This window comes from Dermacentor andersoni, chromosome 7 (genome assembly GCF_023375885.2).
Source record: "Dermacentor andersoni chromosome 7, qqDerAnde1_hic_scaffold, whole genome shotgun sequence".
NCBI classification, from domain to species: Eukaryota; Metazoa; Arthropoda; class Arachnida; order Ixodida; family Ixodidae; genus Dermacentor; species Dermacentor andersoni.
In genome coordinates, this window is record NC_092820.1 from 85,367,797 (window position 1) to 85,383,928 (window position 16,132).

Here is a 16,132-nt window from a genome sequence, read left to right on the forward strand (position 1 = left end):
ATTATTGCTGATTCCGAGTGGTTGGAAGGCATACTTTCTTGTCTTAAACTTAGCTATCGCTAATCCTGTTTCGCCTCCCGGCGAAACTGCTGCCTCTTTTTTTCTATTTTTTGTTTTACGGTGATTACGAGTATACGCGCTGCTTCGCATTACCGCGCATGCTCTGATTTCCAGTGAATCCGGCATCGAATCATTTCAGTTACCAAGTGGCCCATGCATATTTATGACCTCTGCATGCAAGTGGCGATGTTTTCATTTCTAATAATTGTTGGAAATTATTAAAAGAGGTCCTTTTTCTTGAGTCATTAGCATTGACTACTGGAAACAGAAGCAAAACTGAGTCTCATATAATTCACGTGAATTTTACACGCCGCAGATAAAAGACTCTGCCTAAGGGGTCATTGAAGTCTGCAGGTTTTTTTCAAGGTCTACAATGCACATAAAGCAATTTGAAGCAAGCTTAGCATGCAGCAACGCATTAATTCTCTAGGCGGAAGCTCTCCATACCACTAGAAATAATTGTTAGTTGGCTAGCTCCTCTTCTTTGAAAGGTATACTAATCTTTGTCCTGTGTATGTATTTACATATTGTGTTTCTGCGTGATGATCACAGTGGAAATGAAAAAAGAAGTTTAAGTGAAAAAAATTCTAATGATGTAGCCGCTGCTTATGCTTTAAGTGCTTATCGGTATATCGTGAGTATTTTCAGAAATGACGCAAAAATACGACTCAAAAGCCGTGGATGTCTGCGCCAATAATGATGAAGTAAGCTCTTACTTGGAATAAAATTTGAAATGAGAAGGTTGAGGCTACTAGAAAAAAAAACCTCAATTGATGCGGGCAACAGAATTATGGTTACGACATCTTAGGGGGGAGGAGGCTGCTTCGGCGTTGCCGGGAGGGGGGGGGAGACGCTGGAGGGGGGCCGCCCCGTAGTCGGCGCCTATGTGCCAGTATATCATTTGCACGTATATGAACACTAGCTACTATCAAGTGACTTCTTCATTGTAGCTTGCACAGCATTTATACAAAATCATGTTCGCTTCCCTTTCAGAGTAGTTCTTATAGAAAATTACAAATTGCTGTTATCAAGGTACCTATGACGCCCTTCAAGAGACTTAAGTTGATGCTGCCTGGCATGAAATAACATTTTCAGTCAATATCGCCCACTCTGTTTACAAGGTTGCGCCACGTTCTATAACGCGCGGTCACAACGTAGGGCCATGACGAAGAAAAATAAAGGCAATACACAATGAATAAAGCTTCCCAGAAAGGCTTGGAAGGAGAGCACAATTAGTAGGAAAGCTCAGGCTTCCAAAAGTGTGTACACTTGTAAGCATTATATTACTGACCATGACATCAGATGCGAAAAAAAGATATTTCCTATTGCGCAGTCATGTAACGTAGACTTGTCTGAATGCCGTACTTTGGTCGAAGACTCGCGCGTGAGCAGTGCCTCTCTGTTTCAGCCTGAGTGCCTTGGCTGCAAAGAAGAAAAAAAAATTATGTTATGCGCATTCGCTACGCTTTTGCCCTCGACTGTACAAAAAACGTTATTTCGTTCTTTTGTTATTTCTTTAACTGTTTATGGCACTGGTGGCACGATTTCAGGCTCTTGCGACATAAAACCCCATAAACCATCATCACATGGTGCTAGGCCTTGAAGGCAGAGTCGGGAACAACGAACTACATAAGTGCTGTTTATAGCAACGCTGATCATTGGTCAGCTTCCGCGGATTCGCCGTAAACGCGTAAACCCGCTCGTGACCCTACTTGCGCGTTCTATGTCGTCGTCTACTTCCTCAGGTGGTTCCGTTGCCGCTGATCATGCAAGCGTTCTCATAGGGCTTCTCCATCTACGAAGGCGCTCACGACAATGGCCCACTGCCAGCCGGTGCGATGATTTCGGTCTCAAGTTCATGGCATCAGTATATGGCGAAATGAAAACACAAATGTCTATAACGAATATATAAAATGAATGAACGCGGATGTATAAAAAAGTTGGAGGGTGCTTAAGCGTCGCCTGTAAGAGGGGAACGTGATAGTATTCAAAGATCCCCGCTTCCAGGCAATTGCAGCTTATGTAATCGTAATGTTTACCGGGAAACGCTGCCGGCGAACGCTGTGCAGGAAGGCGAGCGTTCTGGTAAAAATGTGGTGTCCTGGTATTGTTTCGCCCAATTAATATTTTATTCTGGAGATCTCATCAAATAAAATAAAATCATAAGGTATGCGCTCTCGCTCTTTCCTTTCCATTGCGTTTGTTTGTAGGCTGTTATTCTCAAAATTCAGAAGAATAACCTTTTGAAGAATAAAAGACAAAGTAGAGGCAACTTTGTTGATAGAAGAGTAGCTTGGTACGCTTAGTTCGGAGTGATGTCTGCTGGAACGATGGTCGACGCCGACGCCGGATTTCCTGTGACACGGGGCCCCTTGACGCTGTCGCGTTAATAAATATGTCTGCGTACTTTTCCTCACAATGACCACAGATAAAGACAATAAACGTGTTCGTAACTTGGTTTCAAATTCTGTGTCTCCTATTTGTTCGTGTGCTACACAGCTTTCAGTCATCCACCTTCACAGAGCAGAACGGCTCATGATTTTTTAACATATTCATTACACTCTTGCATAAAATGCGTAAAAGTATTTCGCTTTCATTGTGGAGCGGTCCTTGACATGACGGACTGAATTTTATAACGTTCGTTCACCTCATGTATCGTGCCTCTTGTTACGAATTCCTTAAAAAAAACGTGAAAAGATGGAACACACGGGTGATGAATTCTGACCAGAAGGTCTTTATTTTCTGCCTAATATTTCTGTGAAAAGCGTATCCAGTACACTGTAAAGCATGCCGTTCCAGAGGGAGAGAAGGAAGTGCAGATTCGGTGTGCTGAAAACGATTCGAGCGTCCTCTTTTTTTTCTTTGTCTGCAGCCCTCAGTATCATGTTCAGTCCGACCATGGATACGGGCACATTTTCTTTGAAATAGATCTTCAGGTCCTCCCCAGCACCTTCCACTTCGAATTGTCCAGTGAATCGTACCAGCAGAGCGCGACTCAAAATTTCATGGGTATTAGTGTCGTTAGTCTGCGTTCCCACGAGAATCAGGGGCCTCTTGTTGACAAGATCAAATTGCACAAATCTGCTACCGTTCCTGCAGAAGGTCAAGAATGGACCGAAGGGTCGAAAGGAGTTGAGGCCCAAGAATTTGAATTCAATGTTTTTGGATATTTCAGGCGGGAAGTCATTTTCCAATGTCCTGGAACGCCCTGCCGGAAGCTTTTCAATAAAGGAGTCGATGGCGCGCTCCAGGTGTTCGTCAAGAAAGTTGCAATTTTCTGCAAGAAGATAGCAAAATAAAAAATAAACGAGTATCTCTGAGTTATCATGCAGTCATGCAAAATTTCAGATTAAATGTTCAACGTGCAAAGTAAATCATACAATCACATCGCCATGGTTCCAATGTGCGTTACGTCCTTTGAACCATGTGTTCTCTAACAGCATATGCAGCCCTGGTATTAAACATTAAGGGGTTTTACGAGATAAAACCACGATGTGATTAATAGGAATGCCGCAGTGGGGGACTCCGGAAAGTTAGACCCCATGGTGTTCTTTAACGTGCACCTAAATCTAAGTACATGGGTGTTTTCACATTTCGCCCTAATCGAAATGCGGGTGCCGTGGCCGGGATTAAATCCCGCGACCTCCTGCTTAGCAGCCCAACCCCATACCCACAAAGCAACCACGGCTGATCGCCCTGGTATAGGCCCCTTGCGCTGAAGCAATTCACAGTTTATAGCAGTGGCAGAACTGCCGCAGCTCCATCTAAACGTACGGCTTAAACAAAGGGCCTCGCCACAACTGACGCCAAGCTGTAGGTTTATAGGCTACTTCACGCACATTTCGGGTGCTATCTACCTATGTTTGTATCTACGTCTGTTTGTATCTAGCTGCTCGCTCACCTAAGTGGGTCTCTAAAGAGTCTGTAGTGAAATGCGTATCGCAGCGCCCTGCTGCTGGTGTTCAAAGAATAGCGTTCGAAACCAATCGACGGACTAACTTGGGTTACTCAGTATGAGGGCTATATACACATGTGCAGCTCTTCAACGAACCTCTTTCATGCTGACATGTCTCACTGTTGTAAATGCGGAACAGGGCCGGTAACACGTTTCAATGAAACTCTTTGATGCTGACTTGCAGCATTGCGTATGTGCCACTCAATCTGCGCTGGTCTCCAATGAACCTCTTCGACGGTAGCTTGGGTAACTGGGCATGTGTTAGTAGGCGTGTGCTGCTGTTGAAAGAATATCTTTGACGACAACTTGGGTACCTTTGTATGTGCCTCTCGGAAGGGGCCGCTCTACAATTAAGAAAAAGATCACTTAAGCACCTGCCATGCTGAGTGGAATAGAACCCAGGTCGCAAAGGCTCCTCGAGGACAGCAACCCGACGCATTAGCATGGGCGCCACAAACGCACTGAGCATATGCCGCTTTTAAATGAACCTCTTTCACGCCAACGCTTTAGAAAGCTACGCCATGAATGCACTAGGTATGTGCTGTTCTTCAATGAACAGATCGCCGACTTGGATCACTGATCATGTTCCACTGGGTGTGCGGAAAGCAAGCGAACAACTCTCGGCTTAGCAGGCACTGGCGCTCCACGCTTTTCGTTTCCGAGGCCACGTGCAGACTTTTTGTAGGCACCACTAGATGACGCAGCGTGTCCAGAAAGACGCGCGAGAGAGTAGCCGGGTTGCCTCATGACGCGTTGCTAACCGCTCGAACAGACTGGCACGACTCGCATTTCGGAGATAACGCACAGGCTTCCTGGTGGCGGCGACAGATGGCGCCGAGTACTCTTACGAAAGTGCGAAAGAGGAGTCCCGTTGCATTACACGCCTCATGCGCAACTTGCTTTGACGGTCGCAATATGTTGCTTAGCTATATTGACTCGACGATAAACACATTATCGTCGAAAGTCATCGTGAGCATAGGTTTTATGTATTTTTTCTAGTTGTCGTAACAGGGGTTTAAGTCTGAGTGATCACTTCTTTATATCAGTGGTCTATAGGACTGAGCGTGATTGAAGGGGATTTCATTTGCGTAACCTTGAATATTTGCTTTTCTGTGTTAAAGGAGTACCCGATGCCAATTATCGGTGGAAACGTCTCTTAAACACCATATAATGGAAAATGTTCGTCACTTCATTTTATCGAATGTTTGACTGCACGGAACTTAAAACGATGAGTGGGCATAGATGAGTACGAATTCCGCAATACTGCATTCAAGCTTAGGATTGAGGCAAGCCATAGCTCGATATGTTATTCTGGAATACTTAGACGAACGTTAATGCAATGGAGTGTTTATTGACGTCTGCTCTTTCGTTTAATTTCCTTCTAATCTCGAGCGCCTGGTGCAGCAAACCTTGGTATGATAAACTAACATTTCACCAACAGTTTATTGCACGCTGCCGCAAAGTATTTATAACTCCCTTTCTATCGACAGCGGTGTCTTTCTCCTCCTCTAGCGGCACAATCACGCAGATGCGTCAATTTCGGCAAAAGCGATTCTCAAATAAAGTACAGTCATTCCTTATTGGTAAATTACGAACTCACGTGAAACAGTTTCAAGCGTTTACATCTCTTATAATAAATTTCAAATGGTACCTACTATAATTAAGCTGCACCCATGGGAAGCTGTCTTGCTTTCAATATACTCTCTGATTTTTCACTGCCCAGCCGAATACCTGGGTAGTATTTTATTAATACACAAATATTTTTCCAAATCCAATTCAATAATTTTGTTGCCGTATACTATTACTGCAGGATTGTCTCTTCTAGTGCGATTAATTAAAGAGTTGTGCTAAAGAAACTCACAATTCGGCGTAAAAAAATGGAGTAGGACCACTTTCGCGACGACGGTCGACGGTAGTGCGTTAGCATTGAATCAATATATTGCAACCGTCCTAAGGAGTAATGTATGAGACCTGTACTTCAGCGCGACTCCTCCTTGGCGCTTCTGCAACAAGTATCAGTGACATCTATGCTAGCGGACAACTATCTGTAGCAATAAAGGGAAAGCTACGGAGGCAAAGCGTGCACAAGTGAGGACGCTGCTGAAAAGAGTCGCGTGTTTTCACCCCCGTTAGTTTAGGCTGCGCAAGAGAATAGATAGACTGCTTATTAGCAACAGTCAAATGAGATAAAGCACGCCTCCGAAGGTAAAAGATAACTTATTTTGCGTTTTTTTTTTCCATTCCGCGTCTGGGCAAACGCGAAGCCGTTGCACGTGAAGCTGCGTCGATTCAGCGTCTGTTCCGAGCCACCAAAAGCATTGCCAAACGCTTGCAGACAACTTGGCGCTGTAACATATGTGCAGCAGCAACGCGCCCGTAGCTTTCCCTTCACTTCCACTGAAAGTTGTCCGCGAGTATAGGACCACCGCTAAGAAGCCGACATGTGCCCTCCGAAATGCATGGCACGCCGGTGCATGCGAACGCTAAGACATGCGTCATGCGACAACTGGGTTCCTCTCTCGCGTTTCTTCCTGGACACGCTCCGGCATCAAGTGGCACTTCCGAGAAATCCACGCGTGGCTTGCGAAACGAGAAGCGTGACGTGCCGGTGCCTTCAAACCCTCACATTTGTGCCCTCACTTGCCACGCACTCATTGACACATGCTCAGTGACTCAAGTAGGAGAGACGTTCATTTAATAGCGGCAAACACCGATTGCCTTCATGACGCAGCTCGCGGCAGGGGTGTTGTGAAAGATGTTCATTGAAAAGTGGCAAATACTCAGTGCGTTTGTGGCGCACCCTCCTAATGGACAGATTTGCTGTCCGTGTGGAAGCTTTGCGACGTGGCTTCCATTCCGTTCAGCGTAGGAGAAACTTGCGGATCTTTTCCTTCAGTGTAGAGCACCACATTCCCCGTGGCACATACCCAGTTACCCAAGTTGGGGTCAAAGTCATTCACTTCACAGCGGCACACATCTAGAGGCACATATACCCAGAAGTGCAAGTTGGCAACAAAGAGGTTCACTGAAGATCAGCACCTACCCGGGAGCACATTACCATTTCTCCATGTCGGCGTCACACTCGGGCCTATCGATTCCTACATTACAGTGACCCACATCGGCGTAAAACAGCTTCGTTGACGAGTGGCACGGCTGTACACACTGGTGCATACTCGGCCACACAAGTTCGTCCGGTGTTTCGTTACGAACCCTGTTACGTCAGCACAGCAGCGTTGTGCATCGAAAATTCGACCACGGACTACCCAGTGGCCCAGGTAGGCGGGAAAATGTTAGATGCAGAAACACAGACATTAGATAGATAGATAGATAGATAGATAGATAGATAGATAGATAGATAGATAGATAGATAGATAGATAGATAGATAGATAGATAGATAGATAGATAGATAGATAGATAGATAATTAGATAGATAGATAGATAGATAGATAGATAGATAGATAGATAGATAGATAGATAGATAGATAGATAGATAGATAGATAGATAGATAGATAGATAGATAGATAGATAGATAGATAGATAGATAGATAGATAGATAGATAGATAACCCCCGAAATTGCATGATGCACTCGAAGAATGCAACACATTAAAATAGCACTGCCAATCGCTGTGTAGCATCGATTCCCTAGCTAGACATTACGCCGTCGAAAAGACTGGGGTACAAAGTACTGTTTCTCGGTGTGGCACCAGCCGTTCACAGCTTCTCAAGTGGTTACATATCATATTCTTCAGCCATTTTTTACGTCCACTGCAACACGAAGGACTCTCCAAGCGATCTCTATTACCCATGTTTTACGCTTGCTAATTCCTACTTGCACTTGAATATTTCCCAATTTCTTCAACGGACTTCATTTTCCGGCTAATAAACTTCGTTTTCCTTCGCTTGGCACCCATTCTGTAACAGCCGTGTGCATTACATAGCCTGCCTAGCTTCATTTTTTTCTCATAATGCCAACTAAAATATCGGCTATCGCGATTAGCTCTCTGTGGTCACTATCGCCAAAATCTTAAAGTTGGCCCTATTTTGTTCCACCGCTCTCTGGACGGTGTTAACTTGCCAAAAACTTCCTTGTTAACCTGCACGTCTGCCCAATATGTTAGCACCGGCAGCGTGCAATGATTGTGTGATATACTGACAAGCAAATACTTGTTTACTGGTAATCACTTCGCTCGCCCAATATGAGGGGAGAATTGATCATCTGCCTAACGTAAAGAAAAGTAAGCGCGTGTCGTTAACTGCTATCACTACTAAGGTTTGAAAGTGCGCAAGTTTGATCTGAACAAGGTAAGGGCCATCGATAACAAGAGATACAGACAGGACAGACGCCATGTCTTTTGCATCTGTCATGTCCAGGTGCGCATCCTAGGTCAGTGGCTCTCTCCTGCTTGTGTCCAGTTGTTGGCATTGTGCTCTATGTCGAAGTCATTCCCTGTCCCTTTCTAAGAAGCGAAACTATGCATTTAAGTACTGAGAGATACAGCATTCATAGCTCTAAAAGAAGCCTAATATAGAGCCTCTCTTCAAGTGTTGGGTTTGAGCTCGCTTCAACCGTTCAGCCTGGTGTTACCCTAAATTGCTGAAAAAGATTCGGCAAAACAGTTCATGTGTCTGTTTACTATGCTCCTTGTCGGTATATTTCGCGCATGTAGTTGAAAACTGAAAAATTCTTTCCGGTATATTTAAGGAGTCCCACATAACAATTTGTGGCAAAATTTAAAATATACGAGTGCCATGTAGTTGGACAGAAAATTTAAGGTTACTAAAGAAATCCCGGAAAGGACAACAAAGTGCTACGCAACAGGTCGCGGAAAACTTTTCGCATGCTTTTGCGAGCTTCTTCCAGGATTGGAAAAATGTTTTATCTAGTGCGCATAGACCGACAGAAACATTGATCGCGAAATTTTGATAATCGCCTACAATTACCCAGTGATAAATCTGTTCTGATTATATTGTTTTTGAAACTAGTTAAATTATATTACTTTTGATGTAATTAGACGAAATACATAAAATAGTCTTACCTCCTCTAAGCAGCTGAAAACAATGGTAACTTGGGTATGTCAAGGTTCGGTTCAGCATATCTGTACATTTTGTCACAATTTATGCAGGACACCTTGTGTATTTATTGTCTTGAAGGATATATATATATATATATATATATATATTAGAATCATCAGGAATACCACTTACCTTCCGCGACTGGTGCGCCCCTGCACACAATCGCCAGCCCTATGACTGCCACAACCGACTTCACAAAGGCCATCTTGGTAGCCTGTAGATTCAGGAAACAAAATAAACCCACACCTTAAACCACGACGTTCATGGGTCATTGATCTTATTTAGGCGAGCGATTGCCTGGTCGTGTCTAAAATTCGAAGTGGGCGGGTTATTTTGGGAATAGTTTTCAAAAAGACGACAGAAACGTAGATTCACAAATAAGGGCGTTTGGTAAACTTCCCGGGGCACAGTAACTGGAAGTGAAAACTGACGTTGACAAAATAGCACAATAGTGGGCGGTGCAACTTACCATATTCAGCCTTACCAAGTTCATATTTCTTAGTTAAAGTCCTCTGAGGTGATGCCAGTGAGTGGTTTATCACGGTTTTGCTGATATTAATCTATATGTTTTATGTCAACATCGCTCATCGAAGGTCTCTATAGATTCGGCCAAGATATCCGCATCCGGCTTCCGGGCTACGTTATAAACGTTTCTAGGAATTTAGCGTCAAGTAGAGCAACCCCATCTGTCGAGTAATATACCTGTGTATAAACGTACATAGAGAACATATGTGCACAGTGCACTTGTAAAGGTATGGCACCAATGTTCAAGCGCTTTTCAAAGCGAAGCCTTCCTTGCCTCGTCCTTCGACTTTCCCACTGCTGCTGCTGCTGCTGCTGCCATGGCTGTTGCTGCCTGGCACACCGCGTCGGCTGGTGGTTCAGAGCGTGTGTATACATGACAGGCGCGCAGAAGAAAGGCAAAGACTCCACCACGTCTAATGTGCACAATACCCTCTGGAGCTCCCTGTGCGTCGCCACATAAACAGCTGTAATTATCCGTGACAGCTGTAATTACCCGTTACTCTATTTAGATGCAGTGCAGACACCGCAGCGCTTCCCTTTCTACTAACGTGTGAGTCCAGAGGGGCGTAGATAGGACTGTAGAGAGGAGGGAGGAGAAGAGGCAATTTCTATAAGAGGGAGGGAGCAGGGGTGAGAAGGCAAAGGAACACGACTACTGTATGCTTTCATTTATTTGTATTACCCTCAAGACCAGCGGGCATTGCAGAGGGTAGTGTTATGAACAGTTTCAAAAGGTTACAAGAATGCAGTATGTTACTATAAAAAGAAGAAATAATCATTGCTAGTATTATATAATGTTAGCTAAGGTACAACTGAAATGAACATACGGTCAGGTTAGAAAAACTAGAAAGTAATAATTTTTGGTGAATACAAAATAGCTCCTACTTATACAACATTAGCTAGTGCTAGTTTAAAGACATTGTTATCAGTAATAGTAACGATGTTAGGAGGAAGGTGGTTCTATTCCCGAGATGTTCGCGGAAGAAATGACTAAAAAAGACTTTTGGTGGGGCACGATACAAACCCCACTTTGAGAGGATGATCAATGCGATGAGAAACATACCTACGACAGCATTTGCGGGGAAACTGGGGAAGCTGAAATTGAAGGTACGGTACTGTACGTCGCGGCTATTTCTAAAGAAATAACCACCATGCAAAAATGTCAAGCCGAGAAATTACGCAGGGCTGCAGAAGCAGAGCCGCATTAATTAATGCGCACCGCAGGATCCAGGCGACGCTACGGAAGCGGTCGACCGTCAAATGAACGCTTTTGTGGCCGCTGCAGTAACTTTGTGGCTATGGTATTGCTCGAGGTCGCGTATTTGATCCCGACCGCAGCAGCCACATTTCTACGGGGGCGCAATAGAAAACACAGGTGCACTTAGATTTTGGGACACGTTAAAGAGCACCACGGTGTCAAAATTAATCCGTAGTCTGCCATTATGGCGTGCCTCATAATCCGATTGCGGTTTTGGCTTGTACAGCCGTATAATCCAATTCAAGTTTAATACTTCTGCCACGATGCCATGGGCAATACCAGAGAATGAGAATCGTCAACTCTCTCAGAGGTTATGAAATATGGCTCACAACAACGCTTCAAGCAAACACCGTTCCCTGTGTGTTTTATGTACTACGCAGACAACAGCAGTGGTGTACGCAAGGCAACGTTTAGAATCAACGCAACTCTTTCGTGTTAGACTATACCTTGAAGAAATTCGCCCTTCTGCGTCACCATCACCACTAATTATCGTCAATGAAAGCAACCAGCACAGAATGCTTCGGTTACATCGATTTCCCCAGTGCGTGGGACCTGCATCATTTTTTGTTCAAAAAAGTAAATTTTCGACTTATTAGATGTAGGATTGACCGGAGAATATATTCCAGCAAGAATTACGTTCCTGCGCTGCCTCTTTGAAACAATGTGGCGAAACTGGCAGCCACATCCAATACCTGTCAAACCATTACTCAAGGTGTCGGTGTCATGTGTAAGAGAAAAATGCTCTAATGGTGCTGAATTTCGGCAGTGATATTTTACCTTTCATACTAGTCAAAAGAATCATCTTTGTTTCCATCTGTGAATAACATAATCTGTTACACGGGAGACCAAGCACTTCATCGTTTGAAATAGGTTTAGACTTTTCATACTTTTGGTGCAATATATGAACTGCGATTTGGTTTTTATTGTGGCGTTTGTACATCTTTTTCTTCATTTACACTAGTAGCTACAGTATGGGAAATTTCTGAGTGCAAACACAAGGAAAAGAATATATTGCTGTGAATCAATACATGACAGTCAGAGTGCTTAAATATCCCATTGACTGCAATGCTTTAAGGAGTGTGTTGAAGCATCATAATAACATGAATTGGGGCAGCAGTATCTTGAAATCAAGCTCTGCACTGGAAAGAAAGAATCATAGATCCTCTTATAGCGTGAGACATAGTCTTACTTCATTGGGTGGTGTAAAAGCATGAATTGGCGAAGACCTATAAAAGACACTTATGTGAGCATTCCGTCTATCGAATATGACGCTATTTGTTATTTTGTCAATGACAGAAAATGCACATTGGATAAGATAAAAGCAGTTAATAAAATTAATTCACAATTCACCATCCACTTAATGTGAATCCCTCCCGTTACAGTACTATTGCAGCAAAACGTGCGAAAAAAAAAAGAAATATTAGGTGCAGGTGGGTAAACGTTGACAAAATTAAGAAGGAAAATTCCATGTGCAAACGCTGAGAATTGTTCTTTTTATCACCGGAGAAGGTATTTCAAAATTTTGAGCTGAATTAATCATAACCTAAATTTCGCAGTTCTTTTTTTCACATGACAACAAGCCTACTTTTCTAAAAAAATATATTACATTATCTTTGTGCACTTAGAGTTGCACATTCGGCCGTGCATTGAACCACCAAAAATATTACGGTGCAATAACTTCTGGTATGGATGGAAAACTTTATTCAGGTCCATCAGGACGTGCTCAAGCACGTCGAGACAGAGAGACCTAGCCTCTCGGGCACTTCGCGGGCCCTTTGGGACTACCCATAATTGGGATTTAAAATCGGGACTGCGTAGCGCAGCCTCCCACTTGGACGACGTAACGTCTTCGTCACACCCTAATGACAGGCACCGCCAGAGCATGTGATCTAAGTTGGCAAAGTCTGAGCAAACGGTGCATGTGTTTGACGTTTAATTTCGTGATTGATCCGGCGTAAGTGGGTGGGGCTAGGGTATACCCCGATTTTCAAGAGTCTCAGTGTGAATACCTGGGATGTAACTTTGGTAGGGCTAAATTTTATAGCGATGTTTACCTATCTGGAGACCCCGTTTCGGTTTTATTTGATGATTACGCTCCCAGGAATAGTGGGATGCGCCAGTTTTGGTTCATTGCACAGATAAATTTATCTTCTATATGAAAGCGAAAAAAAATTATGTTTTGTTATAGCGAGCTACATTTATGCTATGAGAGCTCACGTATGCGTAATGTTTTAACAAACTTTATTTTAAAAAAAATAGACTACCTTTTTTCACTTTACACAATATTTCGATTTGCCAAGAAAAATATGCGCTATATGATAGACTAATTTTCTTAATTTTTACACTTTTACAAAAGAAATCGTAGTTGGCGTCATATCTTTTCAAGTAAAAAGTCCAATGACGAAACTTACAAGCAAATTAAGAAAGCAGACTTCTTCTGGATTCACTGTTTGCTTCATAAGGTTGACACTAACACAACATCAAGGGCCTAATATATTCTCCTCGCTCATGACTTCAAGTTAAAATATCAGGCTCCCACGGAGTTAATGTTGTACTCGCATGCTTCTAACAAGCACTGCGTAGGTAGCAGTCACATCCCCTAACAAAACTTCCTTACCTCTTATCGAACAAATGCAGCAAACGATGACGCAGCGCAGCAAGGGACGAGATCTCCTCTTCTGCCAGCAGGTACCGACGGACTGTGGCAATTTAATGCGTGAGCCGGGCGGCAGTCACTCGTGGCTGCGTTGCCTTCTATTTCCGCAACTCGTCGCCAACCTCCTCCAAACGTAAACCTGCCTTTGCGAATCGCAACGAAAGGATCCGCCACCAAGGACAGCTCGACAGCGGCGTCTAAACATCGCTACTTGGATTCCCTATAGACTTCCTTATTATTTTTTTTTTTTTTTGCTATTTCACCACTCACATTTTGTGCTGGCACGAGTTCCTTTTCCCTCGGTTGCGTTGCTCCGACCTGAGGACAGACGCGCTTAGGCGATTTCCGCTTCGTACTGTCCTTTTTTAGGCGCTCGTTATTGCGAAGCGTGTGAAATCGCTGGGGGGGGGGGGGAGGGGGGGGGGGGAGGGCAGCGATCATAAAGGAAAGAAAGAAAACCGCGTTATTAGCGGGGCCGTGTACGAGATGTAGACGTTTGTCCTTGTCCAACTCTGCACTTGCCTTTGCATCCACAAGGCGGCAGATGAAGCTTTCAAAACAGGCACGACAAAAAAATGAATGAGTTTGGTCGCCTTGTATACTCGGCTACCAGAAAGACCATTTCCGGCAGACATAGTGATGGTCGACTCGTTGAAAGCGAAAAGTTCAAAATAGTTAACTGTCCTACGCGATAGTCTTCCGCAATCATTCAGCTGTGTGTAAAGAATTGAGCAGTGACGTTACTGTGCTTGCCCGGCATAATGGTCCTCAGTTCGAGGGACATATATTAATGTTTTTGATTGTGTGTCCCTATACAAATACGTTATCTGGAAGGGTGTGTTCTGTTGCCGCTGTACCCCTGAACGCAAACCGTTCATTGCGCGTTTCGTTCGGTACATTTTGAAGATGTAGAGTATATTGTGCCTGCCTAAATGAACAAAAACAGTGTCCACAATACAAGATGAAGAATAGTCAATTCACACAGGTGTATTTTCAGCGGCCTGAGTTATAAAGCTTCCTGCCATGCAAGGAAACAAAGTTTAAAGCTTTGAAAGACTCTTACTTTTAAATAAAGTTTAGCATAAAGTTCAATCTCATTTCTCGCGATAGGAAGTGCAATGACGATGAGGATCACATATTACGAAAATACTAGAACATATAAAAATGTTTCCTTCTGATGGTTAAAGTAATAATTTAGTAATTTTTCGTAGGCGCAACGCGAAAGCACGATAACGTTCATTTGAATCGATCGTCTTTGAACTGAGGCGCAGGTTAATACGAGACAGTGATTTAATAAACATGAGGGGCATGGGACAAATTGGCAAGTGGACGCAGCATGAACAAGATTAAAGAATATTTCTTGAAACTTTCTGCATATACATGAAACTCAGTCGGGGCAAGAAAATTAACAAGATAGATTTTTGTCATCTACGGCTCCATATATTTATTGCACTTTTTTGCGAGCTCGTCTGAGGCAACCTATCCAGACCTTGAGCCTTCCAGGCAATCGGAACATCATTTACACGAAGACAGCTTGTTAGAAAAGAAATTCACTTCTAGCATTTCTGTGCCTCTTACGGAACAAAGTGAGGCCAATAAAGCTGTCGTTATTAGGGGCCTATGCGCAGTCAGCATGCTAAGCTATTCAAAAGTCCAAGGCTTCGGAAAAGAAAAAGCGTTGTTTACATCCCCACAGCACAGAGTGGTAGTTCTGCTTGATGATCCTGAATACTTCACGAGTGCAGCCTTTTTATAGTTTTAGAGGGGCGTTTCGCTACTTCACTTTGCCTGTTACGGAATTTTTTAGGCGAATAACATTATTCGGTTGTTGCGTACGTTTTTCTGGTCAAGGTTTCTGGCGATTGAAGCTTCATTGTCGAAACAAAGGCACTTCTGCAAAGTATACTCTCTCTGGAGCAACCGAGTCGCGGAGTGCGTATATATATATATATATATATATATATATATATATATATATATATATATATATATATATATATATATATATATATATATATATATATATATATATATATATATACATATATATATATATATTGCCCGGCATATACGCTGGAGCGACGGACATTAGAGAGTTTCTTAGCCAAGGTTGGCTGGCAACCACTGTCGGAGAAAGCTGTCCTCGGCCCATGGCCTGACACTACGACTTCAGTGCGTGCAAGTAGTGTTGTTGAAGTTTCTGCAGGACACCAAGCATGACGAGCAGCTCTCGCAAGGCAACTGTCTCATATACGTAAGCACTGACCACTTCTCTTATCATCATCACGCATCCCAATACTTTCGCACCCTTTCCCACTGCCCCAGTGCAGAGTAGCACACTAGAACGCACTAGCTTGGGTCGTCCTCTCCGTCTTTCCTGTCAATAAATTGTATTCGATTCACACAAACACTCACACACACGCACACACACACACACACACACACATATATATATATATATATATATATATATATATATATATATATATACTACCACTGTTCATAAGCTGGTTAGTGGCTCTGTTCGCTACAGAAATGCGCAATGCAATAAAACAACAGAGGTGTCCTAGATATTGCCTGTTTAACAGATATACAGCCGCGT

The 16,132-nt window shown here is 43.4% G+C and overlaps 1 long non-coding RNA gene across 1 annotated transcript; it reads right to left on the reverse strand.

Annotated features, from left to right (window-relative positions):
* Window positions 1-2,771: 2,771 nt before the first annotated feature.
* LOC126534172 (uncharacterized) lies at window positions 2,772-13,732 on the reverse strand. Its single transcript, XR_011895726.1, has 3 exons — window positions 13,492-13,732; window positions 9,224-9,305; window positions 2,772-3,337 (listed from the first exon to the last, which is right to left on the reverse strand). It is a non-coding gene; the product is annotated as an uncharacterized lncRNA (long non-coding RNA).
* Between the last annotated feature and the right edge of the window lie 2,400 nt (window positions 13,733-16,132).